Below are 23,240 nucleotides of genomic sequence, written 5' to 3'. Positions count from 1 at the left end.
ATATATATATATATATATTTATATAAATCGATCGAAGTCGAATAGTTGAATGGCTGCAGGTTAATGTTTTCTGTGATTTTGTCAAAAGAATTTATTATATATATTGTTAGTTTCAGAATGGTAGGAATAAGATTGAGCCAATCATTGTCAATGATTGCCAATGATTGGAATTTGATAAATATTCTAGAAAATTGGCACTTGTTTATAAATGGGTTTCTGCAAAAAAAAAAATAATAATGTATACAATGATAATAGATTTTTAATTGGAAATTAATGGTGGAAGTTTTTTTTTATGTTTTTATGTTTGGATTATATAGTGGGGGTGATAAAAATGGATGCCAATCATTGGGCAACCATATGCCAATGATTGGCATGGGAGATGTTTGAAATGGGCAGTGCCAACGAAGAAAGAAAAAAAACGTGAAAAGGGGGGGAGGGGCGTTCCACTTCTGCCAATGGCTGGGAAGTTGGTTCGTGTTTTATTCGTATATTAAAATGCTAGTTTTTAATATATATTGGGATTGGTAATTAATTATTAGGTGTTATTTTATATGATCTAACATTGAATTTTAGTACATTTGAAGATGTTAGAGTTAAGTTCTTGGCTTGAAATTTAGCAAGTATGAAAAATTTGGCATGCCAATATATATCAAGATTTGGAGTTTGTTGAAAAAAATGAGTGAGTGTTAGCGTCTATGATAGACATATAATAATTTGAATGTCTACAAAAATTTCTTACTTGCGAATATTGCAAAATTGGTAGATTGGGAACGTTCCGAAACCTTGCAAAAAGGAAAGGAAAAATCTTAAAAGATTTGTGGCACAAGCTCGGCATCTAAGGTATGTTAAGACTTTTTAGAGTTGTTGAAGGACGTTTTCCTAATTAAAGATTAAAAAATGAAATTAGACAAGGGGTAAGGGGGAAAGATGGTTGTCTCGTATCAATGGTGTGACGGGCATTGGTATAAGTACGGTGTTATAAAAAGGAAAAGTACTATTATAAAATGTGGACTGAAATTTGAGAATGCCTAAAGCATATGGGCATTAGCTGATATATTATTGACTTGAATTCCTTGTGTGATTTTGTTTTATTTATTTCACCCGTATAGTTGAGATAATTGAGGTGGTTATGTATTATATTCATATTGATTGATTGAGATGCATCATCATTCCCTCTATTGAAACAATATTGTGCACATGCATAGAGATGAGACTGAGTATAAGTTGGGCACGTGGAGATCGTCCGTGCTGGGGATGGTGAGATGTTAAGATTGTAATTTGGGCACGTGGATACCGTCCGTGCGAAAATTGTTTGATATTATGATAGTGCGTTGAGATCGTCCGCACAGACACGTGAAGATCGTCCATGTCGGTATATAGACCTCGCGAGTCCCCCATGGGTCATGAACTCTCGATGTATTTCCGAGGAGTATCATGTATATACGGTTGAGTGAGTAATGGGTATTCTGAGACATATCATTACATGGTATCATATTGCATTGCATTTCATCCTATCATTCATTCTTGATGACTATATGTTTCGTTTGGTGTTTGGAAAATATTAAATGTTGATTTCCTTTATTGATGAAACTTAAATAGTAAGTGTAATATATATATATATATATATATTACAATCTAAGAATTTATTTTCTTATATAACTCCCGTCACTACTTCTTCGTTGTCGGTCAATGAGACTTACTGTGTACACGTGGTTTCGTACTCATACTACGCTTGTTGCACTCTTTGTGGTGCAGATTTGATTCCGAGTAGGAGCACATCTCGTGGAGCAAATTGAGTCCGGCTTGAAGTTCTTGGAGTTGTGGTGAGCTGCTTGGCTGTTCCGTGGCCCACACCTCCCTCTATCTTTTATTTATTCTGTTATTAGTATTCAAACAGGATATCCCTTATGTTAGATTTTTCATTTAGTTTCAGACTTGCATCGAATTTTAGAAGCTCTTGTACTTAAGACACTAATTCTTGGGGTGATATAGTTTATCTTCCGCATTTCGTACTTATAGGGAACTCAATGTTGGAGATTCTTGCTAAGCGTTGGTCTTTTTTACTCACTAGTGAATTTGACCACGCTTCGCACGGGTTTAATATTTCTGGTAAAATTTACTTTATTTAGCAAAATTTATCATTACAATTGTTTTTTTATCTCTACAAATTTACAAACCATTATTTCCTTTAATTTCCACCTTTACATAAACTTGGTAACTTTTGTTTTATCTTTTAAATATTTGACGATATTGTTATCTCTCATGCACTTGTTATTTGAATTATAACCATAAAATTTTCCGAGTATATACATATTCACATACATAACTTTTCTTATTTTTATTTTTTGAAATTTTTTCTATTTTAGAAGGTCATGAATATTTCATCCCGCAAACATAGAAAAAGTGAATGTCAAATATTTAAAAAAATATAATTTTGTAAGTTTTTGTGATATAAACAAAAAGAATAAAATGGACATTTTATTTTTAGTTGTATCAAATTTAAATTTATTTAATTTTATATAGTTGCTTGTTTAATTATTATTTTTCTCTATAATTATAACAACCTAGTATCCATTTATTGCTTCAATGCACAAATAATTACATGTAAATAAGAAATTTTTACAAATATTTTCGTAAGCAATTTTAAAATAGAATTCTTAGTCGTCCACCACGATATTGCTCCATCTCTCATATTATTTTTTCACTATTGTGTTTTATAAAAAATAAAATACAAAAAGAGATGAGCATGAGTGTATTTAATGATTTGCAAAAAGAAAATCACACTTGAATGAAGCTTATCTTGCTTAGTTGATAAATCTTCTCTTTCTAAATATGTTGTCGCTGATAATATTACATTTTCATATAATTTGTAGTGAAAAGAGTAAATTCACAATTGGAAGAAAATTTTAATTTACAATGAACCAGTTAGATGAGTAATAATTCTAATCAATAACAAAAAGTCAGTAACTTCATATTCTTAGTAACATCATATATCTAAGTGATCTACAATAAGAAATTTCAACGACAATCATATTTTCTTTATTCACGGAAAACTAATTATTACGTAATTACAATTTATAAACCGTATATACAATTAATAATGATAAGTCACTATATAACTTTTAGAAATATTTGTGTTGAAAAGTTAAAGTATTAATTTTTTTGGTAAAATTTGGACACCAACCAAAAGAATGGTAAAACAACTGCTTACACTTCATATTTCAACTCCTCTCATAAATCAATAAAGAGATAATATCTATATAACTTGCAAATAATTAACGTCTAATTAGAGTATTATCTTCATAAGATATATAAATTAAAATTTATTAAGGTAAATAAAAATAAAGACAAAAATTATGATATCGTAATACTAAATTGAGAGAGAATAAAGGAAGAGATATAAAATGAACAAATAGGGGTAAAAATAAAATAGCGTAGAAAGAAAAATAGAGAAATTGTGTTAGAATTTTGAAGTAGTTCATTTGATAGTAAAATTCTGAAACGTTGCATTATCTTTTTCATCAAAGAGTTGCAATTAAGTGGATGCATTTCTTTTTTTTTATTATTATTGAAATTTTGTATCCACAACCATTTTTTCCATAATTAAGCACACTAATTATGGACTTAATTATGGAAGAGTAAATATTGATTACGAGGAATGAAATGTGTATAATTTTAAAATGCCAAAATGACAGCCTTTGAAATTTTTTATTTATAGCAAGGTATAATTGATTATTAATTAATAATTATTAATAATACAATTGTGTAAAAATAGAGAAAAATGCATAGATCTTAAGTAAATAGACAAATACCTTTTGTGATCACGAGGCATGCCCTACATTAACATGATAATAATAAAATAATAATAATAATTATTATTATTATTATAATAAAAAAACTATTGGCTTATAGCAAAAAGCTTCATGATAATATCCTTAACATATATACATACATTAAAAATTAATCAAGAATAGATAAAATAAACTCTTCGCTTACCTCTTTTGCTCTTCATATAAAAAGCTTCATAATAATTATCCTGTTTAAAAGGATGCTAACATATATACATAAAAAATAAAGAGTATGAATGGATAAAATAATAGGAAGAAGATGAAAGAGAGAGAGAAAAAACTATATGAAACCCTCCAAAAAGGTATAAGAAGATATGAAAAAAAAAATACTTACATGAAACTCCAAGGAAAATGTCTAAGAAGGTATAAATAAATAGGGAAATTAATTGTCTAATTGATTACATGTGATTAAGAATTATAAAAAAAAAACTGACAATACGTGGGTTGCTGGAAAAAATGTGTGATCATGCACATTAATTACACTATTATGTATTTAGATGTTACATATTTCCTTTTGAAAGGAAGAGTTAAATGTACTAAAGGCTAATAATAAGGAAAGTGGATAATTGTTTTTAAAAGTTATTGAACATCAATTAAATGAGAGAAAAAATATTAAAATTCTAAAAATTAAAATAAAATAGTATGCTGATCAATGAAGCATGCCACATCAACATGATTTTATTCACCTTTATATTATATATAGATTTGTTGGTTTAGTTGGGTTAATATGTTGGGTTGACTTACCTATTGGTTGGGAACATAGGTTCCATCACGACTTGCAAAATTTGAGTCGTGACATAAGTATTAATAATGACATTGAGAAATGAAAAGAGATTTTATAGTATTGATGATGAAAGAAATTAAAATATGACTACCTTATATATAAAATAGTAAGGTAAAATTTTCAATTTTTAAAATTAAGATTGATGTAAAAACAAAATTATTAATAAATCTTTTTTTTGATAATTTAAAATATTGCACCAGTAATTATAGTATCTATATTTTTTTAATAGCTAATTAAAAATATCGTCGGTAGCTTTTTGTTTATTTTTATAAATAATTTAAACATTGATAAATTCATTAATAATGAAATTACTTGTCATATCTAATACACACAAAAAGAACATATTCTTTTAAGGTGAAATCCAATCAATTAATAAATAAATACAAAAATGAAATGTAATTCTAACATTTGAATTTGGAATTTTATTTTGAAAACGTTTTATATATTAAATTCTATCTTTATTTGTTACTTATTTAAGTAATTTAACGTTTTTTTATTTTAATAGCCATGTATAATAAAATGATCTCAAAATATATATATGTGCACACATGTTTAATATAAATATTAAATTTCTTTCTTACAACTAATATTTTCATGATATCTTGTCCCTAATGCATTTATACAACATCTTAATAAATAATATAACCTATAAGAAAAAAAAACATACATATATAATTTCGTTTACTTATATTAATTTTTAACTAAAGATGCATAACAGAAAAAACAAAATAGAAAATACTTTTAGGAAGAAAAAAAAGAAAGAAATTAGAAGAACAAACATGGTGAAAGAAATAATGTCAACATAAATTTTGGCTCTTTCCAAATAAGAAAACACATTTTTGCTTGTCCTCCTCATAATTTTCTCATAATTTGATATGAATTCCTTAAATAAATGGATTTCTTTTCTAAATATTCTTCTTGCTCTTTGAACTCTCTTTGATCATAAAAAATTCTCAACCACATGAATTTTTTTATAACGAGTATCTCTTTGTAGGAAAAATTATAGTGAAACACTCGTTTAAAAAGACATGTATTTTGAAAAGATACGCTTAAATTCTTTCATAAAAAGTCTTGTATTTTGAAGAGGTACACTTGAATTCTCAACCAAATAAATATTTTTTCAATAAATATCTTTTTGTAGGAAAAATTATACTTCAACATCCTTTCAAAAAGTCTTTTATTTTGAATAGGTACACTTGTTGCATGGCCTTTCTTTTATAAAAACATGATATTGAAAAATTGATTGATGTGAAGAACAAGAGGCAAAGGAGTCTATTCTTGTTGCTTATGAATAATCAAATATTTCTATTTTATAGATTAAATATAAACTGTTGTGAAAAATGAAAAGTTTTTGATCTTTTCATCTGCCATCAGTGGATTCAGCTTTATACACGTTAGTAAATATTAAAATGTATCATGAACATAACTATTAACTATATAGGGATTATGACAAAGAAGAGTTGTAAGAGTAATGGAAAATCACAATAAAAACATTTATTCCTCAATATGCTTTGAATGGAAATGAACATCCACACTTCAATAGTAAACTACATACCAAACAAATAATTAAATTACAAATACAAATAATTGCAAGTATAATTTATAAACATCAAGCCCTTTTTAGTCCTAGTGTAATAAGAACTACACTAATATAATCATATATAAAAGCAGATCTAAAGAGTTGTAGTGTATGATCACTCCAAGGAGAATATCTAAACCAAATGTCTGTAAGAAAGCTTCTTTTTGCTATTGCTTTTTCATGGCTAAATGTATCAAATGAAAATTTTCCATGGTATCTTCCAAAGCCACTTTGTCCTACTCCTCCAAATGGAAGTGTATCAGTTGCATACTGCATTTGTATGTGTAGCAAGTCATTTTGATGATTAGTTTGATCATTAAATCATAATGAAAATTGGTGTTATAAAGAGCAATATTAGTGAGAGGGGGTTCTAGAATTACATATTCTAAATGTAATTTACTTATTTTGGAGTGTCATGTTATATATTTGATTCAAATTATAAATTGAAGTAATTTACTTTTTAGCTAATTTGGTTAAAGTTGGATGACCTTTTATATATGTGACAAAAATGGAAAGATGACTTTTGTGTAATATACTTAAAAGTTGGAGGACTTCTATGTGATAAAAAAAATAAAAAACTAATATTTGACTCTGAATACATATTTGAATCTTTAAAGTGTTGTCGTTAGTAATATTGCATGATCAATATTGTTTTTCAACATCAAAATATGCATAGTTTATTTACTTTTCCATATAATAAAATATATTATTGAAGTTGAATCTTACAAAAAAATATAAAATTAATATACAAAATTATTATTTAATTGTAAAAACTATTTGTGTTTGTCAGCGATGATAGAGATGATTTGTTGTGGTGATGGTTGGTACTAGTGGCAGGTAACAATTATGGTGATTATAGTTGCGATGGTGGAGGTGTTTGGTTGTAGTGACGTCGCGATAGAGGTAGTTGGTTGTGACGGTGACAATGATGGTGAAGTTGATCAATTTTAGTAGTTGCAATGGCTGAAGAATGTGTGGTGATTGATGATGATATTGATAGTAGCATTGGCCTTGATTGAAGAATGTGTGGTGATTGACAAGGACATTGATGATAATTGATAGTGCTAATTATAAAGACAAAAGTGGTTAGTAATTGGAAATGACCATAGTCATAGAAGTGGTTGATGGTGAGAGTGGTAATGACAGTAAATATTACTATAATAATAAAGGTGGTAAATATAATAGCGACTAATAGTAGTGATTGACAGTTATGGTGATTGACTAATTACAATTGCAAAATGGTTGGTGGTGATGGGTAAAGACGATGGTGGTGATTATTGACGGTGGTGAGATTGTGACAACAAAATATGGTTAGTAATGGTGTTTGATAGTTAAGAACAAAGTAATGGTACAAATTGTTCAAGATCCTAATAATTAAAAAAAATTGAGACTAAATAAATACTTAAATAGTACATAAACGAATACATTAACTAACCTTAAGTCTCTCTATGTAGCAAACTCACATTACTTCATAAATGTGAAAAAATAAAAGTGAATAAAAGGGAAAAAAAACTTACCTGAATGATTGTATCATTAAACACCAAACTTCCTGAAGAGGTTCTTTTTGTAATCTTTCTTTTGAACTCTTCATTTTTGGTAAAGGCATATATAGTAAGTGGCTTAGGCCTTGCATTGATAAATTCAATACTGTCCTCAATTTTATCCAACTAATGACAAAAAAACAAACAAAATTAACCTTAATTAGAACAAGTATTGCCCTTTTTGTCAAAAATAAAATGTGGTGTACATTTTAGTTATTAAATTTTTTATGACCAATACATAATCCTCTACATTTTAATATATATATATATATATATATATATATATATATATATATACACACACACACACTCACACACAAAAATAAAATATCGTTCAACTAATAAGTTGATGTTATAAAATAAGTCTATATAAAATCATTATACATTATAATTCAAGTTCAATATAATTTTTGACAAATCAAAATAAACTTCTAAAAATATATATTGGACTTGTAATAGAGGTGCAATATATTGAAGGTTACTATAAGGCTTAAATCAAATTATATTATAAAGATAATCGAAATAACAAAGAAGTTTAAGTTGTTAGAAAAAAGAGTAAACGAAGTGATGGGCAAGGGAAAGACAAAAAGAAAACACGATTACAATTCATGATTTTAGTTAGAAAAGGGATTATTTGTGAAAATTTATAAACGAAATGAAATATATTCTTCAATATTTTCGTTTATTATTTTGAATCTTGAATTCTGAATCTTCTAATGCGTTCGAAAAATAATATTATACTGTATATCTTACTGTTATAATAGGGCTCAATGGGCCAAAAATTTCATCAGCCATGATTGTAGATTGCACGGGAGGATCCAGCAATACTGTGGGCTCAATATCCCTGCATTTACACATATAAATCATTCAAAAAATTAAATGCAATATTGTTGGCAACTTTTAAAATAACACAAGATAATAATTTATACTAAATATGTATTGTTTTGTATGAATGACAATATTTTTTTTAAAAAAAATTGATTGTGGGGTTTGGTTTTAGTTATTGAAGAAACTTTTTTCAAGGAATATATTTTCTTATAACAAGAGGAGAAATTGCTTTCCTCACTAATTAATAGTATATTATTATGCATTATATTACTTCATCTCATTAATACTTATATTATCAATATTAATACATAAAATTGACCATGTAATTGCGTAATTTTTCATCAAATATATGGGTCTTTAATTTTTCCCTTTAAATAAGTTGGTCTTTAAGTTTTGTTTTTAAAAATTGAATTCATGAAATATTGTAATGCGTTATTTGCAAAAATAAGTTGGTCTTTAAGTTTTGTTTTTAAAAATTGAATTCATGAAATATTGTGATGCGTTATTTGCAAAAATAAGTTGGTCTTTAAGTTTTGTTTGCAAAAATTAAATTCCTAAAATATTGTAATGCGTTATTTGCAGAAATTCTTAAAGACATTTGACTAAAAATATTATTTTTATTATTTTGACTCATAAAATTAATAAACATATATAGTGTAATAAAGCTATTTGTCTTGAGAGACAACTATTAAAAATCAAAAGCTAAATAAATTTTTAAAAAATTTTAAGTGACCCAAATTTGACTTTAAACATTATCTAATTGATAGCTCTATATGATTAAATAGTATTTATAAGCATATATTTTTAGAAAATACTTTTCATTGATCAAACAATGGACTACATTTCCCAAAGATCATTTTATGACAAGAATGTGTTTTTTTCCTCATATCTACACTTAAATGTAAAACTACAACAATATATTCAATATAAATTCATAAAAGTGATATTTTGATGAAGATAAAGTGCACGCAGATCTTATGGTCACTACTTTAGAGATAGGGATGTTAATTTCGATAAATCTTTGATTCTTTAATGTAAAAAATATATAAATTAAAATGTCGAAAAAACTAAAGTTACTCACAAATTATCTTCATCGGATGATCCTCCGTAAATAATTGATTTTTTAACCATTGGCTCATCTAAGAGATTCTTTAATCTCAAAAACTGATTTTTGTTAACTATCCTTGAAATTGAATGTGATTCATTTGGATTTTCTCCAAGCATTATTGGAATCCCAAGTTTAATCAACTTTACCTAGTGCAAAATTGAAACGAGAATTAATTATTAGTATTTGATGACAAGCCAATATATATATTTATCAAAATTAAAACTCATGAAATTTCTTTTTAATGAACAACGTAATCACATCAAATCCAATACATACCAGTAATCAATCCCAATACATGCTTGGCCAGCACAACTCCCAAATTTTCAAGAAAGAATTCTTTTCATTGCACTCTATGAGAAGTGGAAACCCCCCCCCCCCCCAGATATTTGATAAAATTAGTATAGGATAATAAAATTATTTATAAAAAGAAAAAACTTTGATGTTAAAATATTTGAAGCAAAATCGTTTGCATTAAAGAGTTCAAATATAGATAGAAATAAAGGAGATAACATGTTGGTTTAGTACTATTTTTATATTGGGGGATTTATTTTTTTTCTTGAAGTAAAATTGTAAAAAAGGTATTTTGTTGATGATTGGCAATAAGATTTCAAATATTTTGAATTTTCTTACAATGCTTTAAATTGTTAAAAATATGGTACTTTTATTTTTCCAATTTCTTTCTCACTTATACAAATATATCTAAAACTTAAAAGTATTTTATGAATGGCGTTTAGTTTTCCTTCCTACTATTGAGGCGCTAACATATTTTAATTTATTCGCCTTTCCTTTCCATTTGATCTGGTGGAGGCGCTTCTATATTTAACTAATATTGATCTAGATCACATATTGACACGTACATGATGCGACGATTTATATATGTGTACTATTTTTATTTTTATTTTTAGAATATAAGGAAATTTAAATAAAATTAAAAATAGAGAGAAAAGAATGTTGAATTTACCTTTTTATCCCAAGAACTTGAGAGTGAATATGTCACGACCCAAATCCGGGCCGCGACTGGCACCACACTTACCCTCCTATGTGAGCGAACCAACCAATCTAAAACTTAACATTTCAATGTAATATCAACATAAAGTAATGCGGAAGACTTAAACTCATTAATAAAATCAATAACTATTATTATTCCCAAAATCTGGAAGTCATCATCACAAGAACATCTATAATAAAATTTCTAAACTAAGAGTATTCTAAGAAGCTAAAAATACATAAGAAGCTAGTCCATGCCGGAAGTTCAAGGCATAAAGACTTGAAGAAGAAGATCTAGTCCAAGCTAGAAGCATTAGCTCACCCTGAATTTCCGATGTAGTAAGAATGTCTTGAATTACTGTTGAGTCGAAGATGACGGCACGTTTGCTGCACTCCACAAATAAACAAGAAGAAAACAATAAAAGTAGGGGTCAGTACAAAACACGGGTACTGAGTAGATATCATCGGCCAACTCAAAATAGAAAACAGTATGTATTAAGCAATATCATAAAATCAACTAATATCCTTAGCATGCAGCATTTACAGTTACCATAACGCTTGGTTACAACACCAAGCACATCAATGAGGACTCACACTCCTCATCATACTCATTTGGGAATTCAATTCATTAGATTGAATATATTAACATATTTCAAGATTCATTATCTTTATTCCCCTCGTGTCGGTACGTGACACTCCGCTCCTCAATACAGTATCCTGGTGTCAGAACGTGACACTCCGATCCTCATTCTATCCTGGTACCGGAACGTGGCACCCGATCCATATTCTATCCTGGTGTCGGAACGTGACACTCCGATCCTCATATACTATCCTGGTATCGGAACGTGGCACCCGATCCATATTCTATCCTGGTGTCGGAACGTGACACCCGATCCATATTCTATCCTGGTACCGGAACGTGGCACCCGATCCATATACTATCCTGGTGTCGGAACGTGACACCCGATCCATATTCTATCCTGGTACCGGAACGTGGCACCCGATCCCCTAATCTCACTACTTTCATTCATCAAGCCTTCTTTTATACCAAGGCATCATCATTAACAAAGTAGATTAGGGTTTCTTTTCAAGATTTGGGATTCAATAGCTTCATCATGCTTATTTATTCATAATTACATAATCACATCATTCATGCAAGCATACAATTAAGCATATAGAAGAGTTTACAATACTACTAACACATATCATTCACTATTAAGAGTTTACTACGAATAGCATGAAAACCATAACCTACCTCCACCGAAGATTAGTGATCAAGCAAGCAAATTTTTCTCCAAAGCTTTGTGTTTTCCCTTCTCGATCGTCTCTCTCTCTATCGATTCCCTTCTCTCTTTTTCTGTTCTTTTCTTTTTCTTATTCCAACCCTCTTTCTTTTACCCTAATTAGTATATAATTAAGAATAAAAGATGGCAATAATGCCCCACTAATTAACTTAAGGTTACCTCTTTTAACCCCCAAGTAATTAGACTTATTAACATTAACCCACTAACTTTATAATTAAGGCAAGAATAGTCAAAAACGTCCCTTAAAACGTATCAAGAAATCCGACCCGGACTGGGATTGCGCAACCTGTGACGGGCCGTCGTGCCTGCGACGGTCCGTCCTGCAGGTCGTCGCAAAGTTCAGAGACCTAAATTTCCACCAAGGGTCTGTGACGGTCCGTCGCACTTGTGACGGTCCGTCCTGCCATTTCGTTACGAAGTTCAGAGAGTCGATTTTCAGTACCCAATTTTCAGTTTCTCTAAGTGTTTTGAAACGAGACCCTGCGACGGTCCGTCGTGCCCATGACGGTCCGTCGTTGGGTCCGTCGCCTCAGCCTGTTTTTCCAGAGTAAAATCTGCTGTTCAAAACGACTAAACAGGTCGTTACAGAATCAATGATAGCAGGGCATTTCCCCCCAATTCAAGGGTCACTGGATTCAAATGCTTGGCTGCAGCACCCATAATAATATAGTATTCTAGGGCCCGTTTGGCCATAAATTTTGCAAGTAAAACGTGGGAAAAAACTTGGTAAATTTTGTTTGTCCATACACTTTTTTATTATTTGGCAAATTTTTCAAATTCCCAAATACTAGAAAAAAACTAGTATTTGGGCCAAATTTCATTATTTGGAAAGTTTTAGAAATTCAATTTTTACCCTTAACTTTTTATTTTACAAAAATAATATATTTATTGACACCAACCAATAATTTTTTACGTGAACACCAAAGTAGTGATGGAATATTCAATGAATATGAACATGATGATATGGTTGTTGATGAATGTGACAAACTATTGGCTCAGGGTAACAACATCGCTTCATCTTCTCTATCATCTGATTCGGAAATGCACGCTCATCGAGAAGATATTGTTCATAAAATGTGGGAAGATTATATTAAAGAATAGGTTGAACTCTTTCAGATGAGAAAGCATAGGTTCTTCAGTGATAGCAATATTTATTTTCTTTTGTTTTCTTCTCTCTTTTTTCCCCAAATTTATATTAGTTGTATTTTCATTATCATGATTTGTACCAAGACCTTTTCATTATACGAATATTTACTGCAATGATTCTTGTTGATTTGTTGCGGAAGTCATAAATCTTGTTACGTGAGATTTCTATTGTGCTATGTAATACAAATTTATGGTTAGTTTGATAGTTTTAAAAACTTATGGGTATAAATCATATTTCTTAAGAGAATGAAATATGTTTCTCAAATTCTATGGCCAAACACATGCTAAAATTTCACCCAAATTTTCATCCAAATAATATTTGTCAAAAATATATATGGCCAAACGCTAGCTTATTTATTTGTTACTTTTTTTCCACATAATTGTTAATATATGTGGAGCCATAAAACAATAATACACTAACAAGTTGGCCTATTAAATGACATAAAATAACCATAATTTATGATATTTACGTCTAGTAGCCTATGCTCTATGTTTCAGGTTATAAAATTTTTTTGAATTTAGCAAACCAAATAAATCTTCCCCTAGAATAACATTAAATTTTCTATATGTATGCATATAAAATGTATTAAAATGGCATAATACATAAATATGTCATTTAATTTGACTTCAAATTACATTAATGTCTTTCAACTTTAGGTATGCACAAGTAGATACTTAAACTTGTATACAGTTGAACAAATAACACATTTCCTACATGTAATTTTTTGTCCTACGTAGTGTCCTACGTGTATTGTGTCACGTAGGACTCGTGCATCTATATGTTCAAATTTATACAAGTTTAAGTGGCTACTTGTAAGTAACTAAAATTGAATGACATAAATATGAAATCAGGTCAAGTTAAATGGTACATTTATGTGTTATGTCTATTAAATATCATTTATATATATATATATATATATATATATATATATATATATAAATGTATATCACTATGTATAAAATTTTAGAATGAAATTGATATCAATTATTATATTCCATTAACAAAATTGTATCAATATTTATGTATATCAAAATTGTGATACAACCAAATTCAGTCTAACAATCGATCTGAAAATCAAGAGCATGATACTGCTAAACAATAATTACTTCTACAAAATGTACAATTTTTATCACCAGTGATATGCAATCATCATTAAATAAAAATTCGACAACATTATTAAGCTGAATAAACTTGATGTAATTATTAGAAAACTCATGTATACGGAATCATATTATTTATATCAATATACAAATGTCAGGTTATAAGGTAACAATAGAAACATATGAGATTATCTAAAAGAAGTTTTAATTAAATTCATAAATATTTAAACGATCTGTTATAGGTAAATAACTACAAGATGTGTGATTATTTTCAAGAAAAACTTGAAGGAATGTCTCAAAACATATCCAGACAAATAGTTAGGTAAAATCAACATTGCTATATAAAAAATAATATTTAACGGTACTTAATGAATGATAATAGCTTAATTGTTATTAAATATATATTTTTAATGGCAATTAACACTCTTTATATATGTCCCTAAAGTCTTCAGCGATATTGGATCTGATGACACTTAACTAATCCGATAAAGACTTTAATACTCTTTATTAATGTGTCTATTTATTACCTCTAAAGGTGTTTTTCTCGTAGTATAGTGGATCTTGTGCAAGACATATAAAATGGAAAATAAATCTTGTAATTTAAGTTCGAACCTGTAAAGAAAATCTTGTCCCATTTTTGTTGCAACAATTTGTCACCAACTGTATAATCACCTTCAATGACTTTAATAGCTTTATTATCCAAATAATTGGGAATTATTTTGGCTAATACTGATGAAGATGCTGGAGCCTGATCTAAAGGTTTCAACAATGCCACATTTCCAGCTGCTATTGCTCCAATTAGTGGTTCCAATGATAAACCTATATATTCAATGCAAAAATATACGAACATATTAATTACATAGGGTATGACTTATTGGGATCGAACGGTCAACTACTTGCTATATTTGTAGGAATTTGAATGAAATTCAATAGATCATTTTTAGTGTGTAGTAGATTGGCCCGAGTGCATACTAGGTCAATCGAAAAGAAATTTCACGAATATATTGAACGATAGCTTAAAGGGTGAATGATCAAGTCTTATAATGAGATTACTTATTTCATTAATCATCAATATATGAATTTTTCGTTCTTTAACATTCCGCGTTTCACGCAAGGTGTTAATTGGGGATCTGGTGTGTGGGCAGTTTTTAATTTAGAGGTCTGATATTGTGTGAGATGGATTTTGCTCTAATACTATATAAACATCTGGAACAATGACTTATTACGTTTTTTTTTTTTTTTATATCTCATCTGGCAACTATTAGTGTTTTGAGGCTAGACTAATAGAAATTTCACATAATACATACATGTGTTTTTTAAATTAAATTTGTTTCCATTGACATCTATGAGTGTCTACTTATGCACATAAAAGTTAATTGACAAAAATATCAACTAAATGACATATTAATATGTTATGCCTATAAATTCATTTTACAACACTCTCCTACCAAAAAAGACTTCATATTCAATAATTAAACCCCAAACGAGCTTCTGACTAAAAATGAAGTTCCTAATATCCCAATACATATATTTAATGGTATTTAACAATACTTTTACTTCATCTTATCTTAGCAGAAAAATTACTCCCTGCACTCATTTTTATTTGTTACTTCTGATATATAAAAAGATATTTTTTTTGTGTTTTACCTTTACTATTAAATATTTATTTTTTAAATTATTTTCAAGCCATAATATTAAATATTATTCAATGAAAATACTTTAACAAAATAATTATATCAATAATTATTTTTTTAATAAGTGTCCCAAATCAAAGAGTAACAAATAAAAATAAACAAATGAAGTATTTTATCATAGCAATTAATGAATTATTATTATTATTATTATTATTATTATTATTATTATTATCATTATTATTATTATGGTGCAAATTACAAAGCATGATTTAATATTTAGGAAAATCTTAATATTTTAATTACCTAAAATTCTATTCTTTTTAGCATGTGTTTTATTTACCACCTTATAATCTTCTCTAATACATAAAAATCTCCCTAAATTTGATAACAAATCTTACTTTAACACTTAACTGTATAGGTGTTTAAATACCTCTCTTAACATCTTTCAAGTGAATTTAAATACACCTGAATAGCTACTGTGCCAAGTCAAATAACTCACTGTGCATAGAAAAACCTTATTGGGCCCGATTTTTTTAGCCAATAATCTTTCTTTCCTTCGTCTTCTTTACACCCAACTACCCACAAGTTCTTAGTACCACCAGCCCGTTCATCTTCCTTACACCCCACCACCCCCAAGTTCTCAACCTCATTCGCACCACTTCTTTCTTCTTGTTGATCCCCCCCCCCCCCCCCCGGGCTCTACACAACACACACCTTTTTTTCCTTTTCTGAAACCCCCATCCCGACTCTATATCCCCTCTTTGAACTCCCATCGCAACCCTTTCTCTTTCTCTTTGGACTAGTCACCTCAATCACCACTTGCCTTGCCTCTTTCTTTTCTTATTCGAAGAACTTTGCAGCTTCTTTCTCTTTCTTTGAAACACCCACATCCCAACCCTCATTTTCTTTTAAGCAGTAAAAGGGTGTGATGAACACGGAAAATATAAAAAAAAGTCAATAATTTATTTTTGCTTCTAAATTATTATTTATGACAGAGTTTGAACGTGATAAACATGACGCTTTTGTTAATGAAAAATATACAATTTCTTCATCTCAAATTAAATTTTCATTCATTATTTATTATTTTGATAATGTCTTCAAAATTGAATTTGTTTTTGTAAAATTGTGAGAATACATTTGAGATCTTGGACTAATGTGACTGAGTTTGTTCAATTGCAATTGTGACTGAGTTGTTGTTTTTATCAATGGGGATTGTGACAATTGAGGAAGAAGCGCTAATTTTTTTCTAAAACAATTCTTACTAAATTTGTGAATAAATAAAAAGAAACAAAAAAATTAAAAATTCAAATTTAAATAATGTACTATGTGGCCATGGCGGATCAATGACTTGGAGTGTGCGTATTGCACTTGCCGATGTGAGAGTAGTATTATAATCGTAGGATGATATTAAATCATTTGAAAAGAGATTGGGTAAATAATTACCAGTGAAGTGAAAACACTAAAATAAATTTTTCTCCCAAATCCGTTAAAATTTACGTGTCTTTTTTTTAAAACAGTATGATGGTACAACATTAATGATGAATTGATATTTTGGGAGGATGACTTTTGTTGTGACATTAATAGAAACAATTTGGGTATTGAAGAAGGCAATACTCATCGTTTGGTGACACCTTATTGAGCATTAATTGATTGGTTGCAACGACAAGTGCGTGTAAGTTTCTTCCCCTCTGTATTACTTTTTTCGTCAAATAATAGTCTATTATTGAATGGTGAAACTAAATTAAATGTAATTATTAATTATACTATTTTAAAATGTTCAAAACTATTTATTCACTTTATAAAATTAATAAATAATTTACAATTAATTTTTAATTATCTTTATTATTTCAGATATTATATTTATTATATTAAAAGAGACTGATATAATAAAATTAATTTTTTACGGCACCTAAAATATTTGCTAAATTGCGATTATCCGACAACTAACTTATTTGGCTAAAAACGGTCTAACATATTTTGAAATAAAGAAATATTTAGAGTTGTTTGAAATTGAAGTATTAATTTTTCTATTTAAGTGAATTTCAATTTATAAAATTTATTTTAAGTTATTTACTTGATTTGATTAATTAGTTAAAACTAAAGTGGCGCTTTTGTGGGGGGGTTGAATTTTTTTAAACCTAAATTAACAATAAACAATGTCAAGCAGATAAACGATAAAGTAAAAAGAGGGAGAAAGAGTTGTTGTACCTGTCATAGACTATTGAAAATTACGGTGGCTGTCATTACTCATCACCACAACCTCAATACTTAAATTTTTGAACCCAAAACACAGTTAATTAAAAGAGAAAATTTAAAAAAAAGAGTAGCAGACATGTAACGACCTGTTTAGTCGTTTTGAGCAGTAGAATTTATTTCTGGTAATAGCTGTCTGGGTCGACGGATCCCACGAAGGACCGTCATGGGCTCGACGGACCGTCGAGGGGGTCTCGTTCCAAAACACTTAGACTCTGAAATTTGGGTACGGGGAAACAACTCTCTGAACTTCGCGACGGAAGAGCAGCACGGACCGTCGTAGGCACGACGGACCGTCACAGAGTCTTTAATGAATTCGCTCTCTGAACTTTGTGACGGAAACAGCAGGACGGACCGTCGCAGGCACGACGGGCCGTCACGAGTGTCATAACCTTGAGTGGATCGGATTTCTGTTAAAATTTTTTAAGGGATGTTTTGGACTATTCCTGCTTATAATTATAAAGTTAGTGGGTTAATGCTAATAAATTATTTACTTGGGGGTTAAAGGAGATAACTTTGAAATAAATAGTGGGTTACTTTTACCATCTTTTATACTTAATGATATGATAATTAGGGTAAAAGAAAAAGAGTTTGAATAAGGAAAAATCAGGAAAAAAAAGGGAGAACAAGTGAGAGAAAGAGAAGAATGCAGCTTTGGGAAAGTAGATTTCTTGATCACGATTCTTCGGTGGAGGTAGGTTATGGTTTATGCTATCTCATAGTAAACTCTAAATAGCGATTGATATGTATTGGGTAGTATTGTAAAGTCTTCTATATGCTTAATTGTGTGGTTGCATGATGTGATTATATAATTGTAATGAATTAGCGTGATGAGGGTGTGAATCTTAAACCTTAAAACCTCTCTATTAATGATGATGTCTTGGCATAAAGGAAGGTTGATGAACTGGAAAATTATGAGATTAGGGGATCGGGTGTCACGAACCTACACGTAGTATTGAGGAGATCAGAGTGTCACGTTCCGACACCAGGATAATAGGGGATCGGAGTGTCACGTTCCGACACCAGGATAGTAGGGGATCGGAGTGTCACGTTCTGACACCAGGATAGTAGGGGATCGGAGTGTCACGTTCCGACACAAGGATAGTAAGATTAATGAATACTGAGGGGATCGGAGTGTCACGTTCTGACACCAGGATAGTAAAGAGAATGAATCTTGAATTATGCTAATATACTCAGGTTTAAAGAACCTGTTTCTCAAATGAGTATGGTCTGGAGGCTTGTGTCCTCATAGATGTGCTTGGTGTTGTGGCCAATGGTTATGGTACTTGTTGTTGTCACCTGTTGAGAATATTAGTTGATTTTATGTTATTATCTGATATATATTGTTTTCTATTTTGAGTTGGCCGATGATACCTACTCAGTACTTGTGCCTTGTACTGACCCCTACTTGTATGTTTCTTTCTTTGTTATTTATGGAATGCAACAAACGTGCCATCGTCTTCAACTCAACCGCAACTCTAGCCATACTTCAGCATAATCAGATTTAAGGGTGAGCTATTATTCCTAGCTCGGACTGCATTCTTTCTTTCACGTCTTGATGTCTTGAAGTTCGGACATGGACCATCGGTTTACTTATTTTAGCTTCCTGGATACTCTTAGATTTAGTAATTTGAGGATAGTTGTTCTTGTGGTGATGACTTCCAGATTTTGGGGATAGTAATTGATAAATTTTAGAAGTTGTTATTGGTTATATTAATGAGTTTTAAGTCTTCCGCATTATATTCTGTTATTATGATTGAAATGTTGGGGTTTAGATCGGTTGGTTCGCTCACATAGTAGGATAAGTGTGGGTGCCACTCGCGGCTTGTTTTGGGTCGTGACAAGACAACTTGGAAAGAAAAAGACCTTTAAGAAAACATAAAATTAAGGGAAAAATGGACTTGTGCTTAAAACAACTAGAGAAAAACACATACTACTCCCATATGCATTAGACAATACCCCGAAAAAGAGACAACACAACTTAAATCACGCTCAAATGACCCCGAAATGGACAGACAGAAGCACAAACTCATCAACTTTAAGGTAATGCATGACCCACACCTTAAGAAAATAGGTAGTCTGAGAAAAAAAGGTTTTACCTTGCTAAGTGCAGTGAGACTGGGTTGAAACGAGTAGAGGACGCTTCACCACAAGAATACCGAACACGAATGCCCGCCGTCGAATAATAAACACAAGCGGCAGCCAAGATATTCGAAATGAACCAGCAAATCCAAAATCTCTAAAGAGGGAAGAAGAAGAGAAAAATCTTTCCCCTATTTCTTTGACTGTATTTTATTTTATTTTTTTCGTATAGCCTACAACTATTACCTTTACCACTTCTTTTGCCCTGAGAATTTTCTAACAGAAAGTTTACCCAAGATTTTCACTCAATATGTGTTCTCTACAGAAAATTCCCAAGAAAAAGTCAAAAAATTTCTCCTCTCTTCATTAAAGGAGAAAGAGAATATTTATAACTGAAAAATTAGGTCACATTTTTTGAAAGATAAGACAAAATCGGATTCAAAAACCCAGATCCATTTCAAATTCCCTTCAAAATTAAAAAAAAAAGCTTTCACAAAAGAGGGAAACACACTTTTTCAAGAAATTTGACCCTTTCTGGAAGAGGAAAAAGGAAGCGGACGACCAAGATCAACCTCCCGTACTTCGAAGGCGTGTGGAACAATCTCGTCGTCTCAAGGACGATTCTCGCGTGCCTCTGCTATCGTACGAACTTTAAGAGGCGGACACGTCTTCTATCATGGGAACGTTGGAGAAGACGCAATCAACACTGGATTGGCTTTTGAGTTTGTTGCATTGCATCTGTCGAGTGTGAGGAACACTATGTATCCTTGCTTCTCTCTCATGCGTCTACTGGAGTTGGGAGCGACGGGTTACGTGCACTGACGTTGCGCTTTTTGCTAGAGTTGTTTCTGCTTTTCTTTGGAAGAAGAGAGCAGACGTGGGCCGGTTGGTTTAGGAAAGGAATTGTAAAATGATGAAGTCAACTGCAGCTTAGCCAATTCAAGTTAAAAACTTAATCAAAGTGAATCTAAAATCGGCCAATTCAATAGGACGAATGGATATAATCAACTAAAGAACTTCTTGATTTTAATGAAATAAAATAATTAGCTCGAATAGAAACTAAATAACTTGAATAATTTAAAAAATATACTCGACTAAATTAATAAAATAATTATTAAAATTAAAATCTTTCAACACGATTTTCAATATTTATAAAATATTATTATCATATTTCCACTTATGTTAAACAACTATCTCACCTAAAAACTAGATAAAACGATAAAATTAGTTAAAATAACTAGCAAAATATTATTTTTATATTATTATTATTATTATTGTTATTATTATTATTAATATTATTATTATCATCATTATTATTATTATTATTATTATTATTATTATTATTATTGTTATTGTTATTATTGTTGTTCTTGTTGTTGTTGTTGACACTCAATTTTGACCTTCCACGTCAAGATAAATCCTCGAGTTTCTTCAAAGTCAAACAATTTTAAAATAGTTAGTGCTGTAAATTTCAAAATATAGCCTGAAAGTTATATTAATTGAAATTTTGCTTTTTATGATTTGCTAACTAATGCATGTTTTAGATAATTACGCGTTGAATATCCAAAATCAGCTGAAATTTTTTTTTATTTTTTTGTTTGATATTTTAATTGTATAAGCTTATATCGCAAATTATTTACGTTTCTATTTAACCTAATTATTATATTTTTTGTCTAAGTTAAGAAGCTCATTGATTGATTTGTATTAATTCATTTTGTCTCAATCTTGACGAGTTTCGTTGATCGAATCTGATTCAGCTACCTTTGGAACGGATTTGGGCTTAGTTAAACGCAATCTCGTCCAAAATTCGTTGGCTTATCCTCAGCCTATCTTAAAAAAAAGTTTGGGCCATCCCAACCCACCTTTTTTTTTACAAAGGAACCCAGCATTTGATTTCCGACCCTTTTATTTTACTTTTTTCTTTTCCTTGCGTGAAGCGCGTAGCGATATGTTTTGTTCCCTTCAAAACGGGACATAGAATATCAATTTTTCCCTTGGTTTTTTCCGAAAATTCCCCCGCCTTCCCTCTACCTCAGAACCTTAAATTCTGCTATGAATAACCCCTTGGAGTAGAAACTCTTCGAGGGGATTTTTTTTTAAAAATGGAAATTTTTTCTTTAAGAGCTTTTGGTCGAACTTTTGAGCAAGAAGCAAGGAAGTTTTCTTTGTTTTCCACAGATATAGTTAGAGGGAGCTACAGATAAAATATACATAAGCATACAAAATCATTCGAACGAGATCAAGAATGCGGCCAAACAATTTCAGAATAAACCTTATCATAAGTTTCTTTTAAAAAAACAGTGATGCTACTAACAAGCTTTAGTCATTATCAACTTACATGTATATTTTAACTCAAAATGTGATCTAACCAAACCATGAGGAAAGTAGACACAATATGAACCCATGAAGCATAAAAGCATATAAGATAGCAGTTAATCCATGCATTCGAATCAAATCAGTTGGGACGAGAAACTTGACGAAACTTTGACTAAACGCAAAATCATATACGAGCACATAATGAAAACGAGCCCTACAATATCAAAATATTCAAATAATAAGTAACCTTAGATTGAACAGGAAAGATTCAACTCAAACAAGCTTAACTAGATCAATAACATAACAAAATATTCTTATTGGCATGATGAGTGACATTCACCTATATTAAGATGTTGCAAACTACAACTCCATTTCAGTTATGGAAATCAGCAAAATCAACCAAACAGGAAGATTACAAAAATCAAAATCAAAGACGAACACAAAAAGAACTTAGTGAGGGAGAAACCTTTCTTAGTGCAGTAAATTTGGAACCGAGCGAGCTGGAAAGGATGATTCCACCACAACAAAGTAGGATGTCAACTGCCAACGAGTAACTTAGGCGGCAACTCGAACTCGAACCAACTTAGATGAAAAGGATGAGCAAGCTAGAAGAATAAGATCTCGTTTTAATGGCATGCCAACATGATAACACACCTGGCAGAGACTAAAGTATGGGATTTGTTCATGTCACATATGCTCAATGATAATTTATTTGTTGTCTTAATTTTG

The 23,240-nt window shown here is 30.2% G+C and overlaps 1 pseudogene; it reads right to left on the bottom strand.

Moving 5' to 3' along the window:
- Positions 1-6,198: 6,198 nt before the first annotated feature.
- LOC104646116 (aldehyde dehydrogenase family 3 member F1-like) lies at positions 6,199-15,590 on the bottom strand (annotated as a pseudogene).
- Between the last annotated feature and the right edge of the window lie 7,650 nt (positions 15,591-23,240).

Source organism: Solanum lycopersicum, chromosome 1 (genome assembly GCF_036512215.1).
Source record: "Solanum lycopersicum chromosome 1, SLM_r2.1".
In the NCBI taxonomy this organism is placed as follows: Eukaryota; Viridiplantae; Streptophyta; class Magnoliopsida; order Solanales; family Solanaceae; genus Solanum; species Solanum lycopersicum.
Note: the sequence above shows the minus strand (reverse complement) of the source record. Positions and strands in the feature narration are given on the sequence as shown.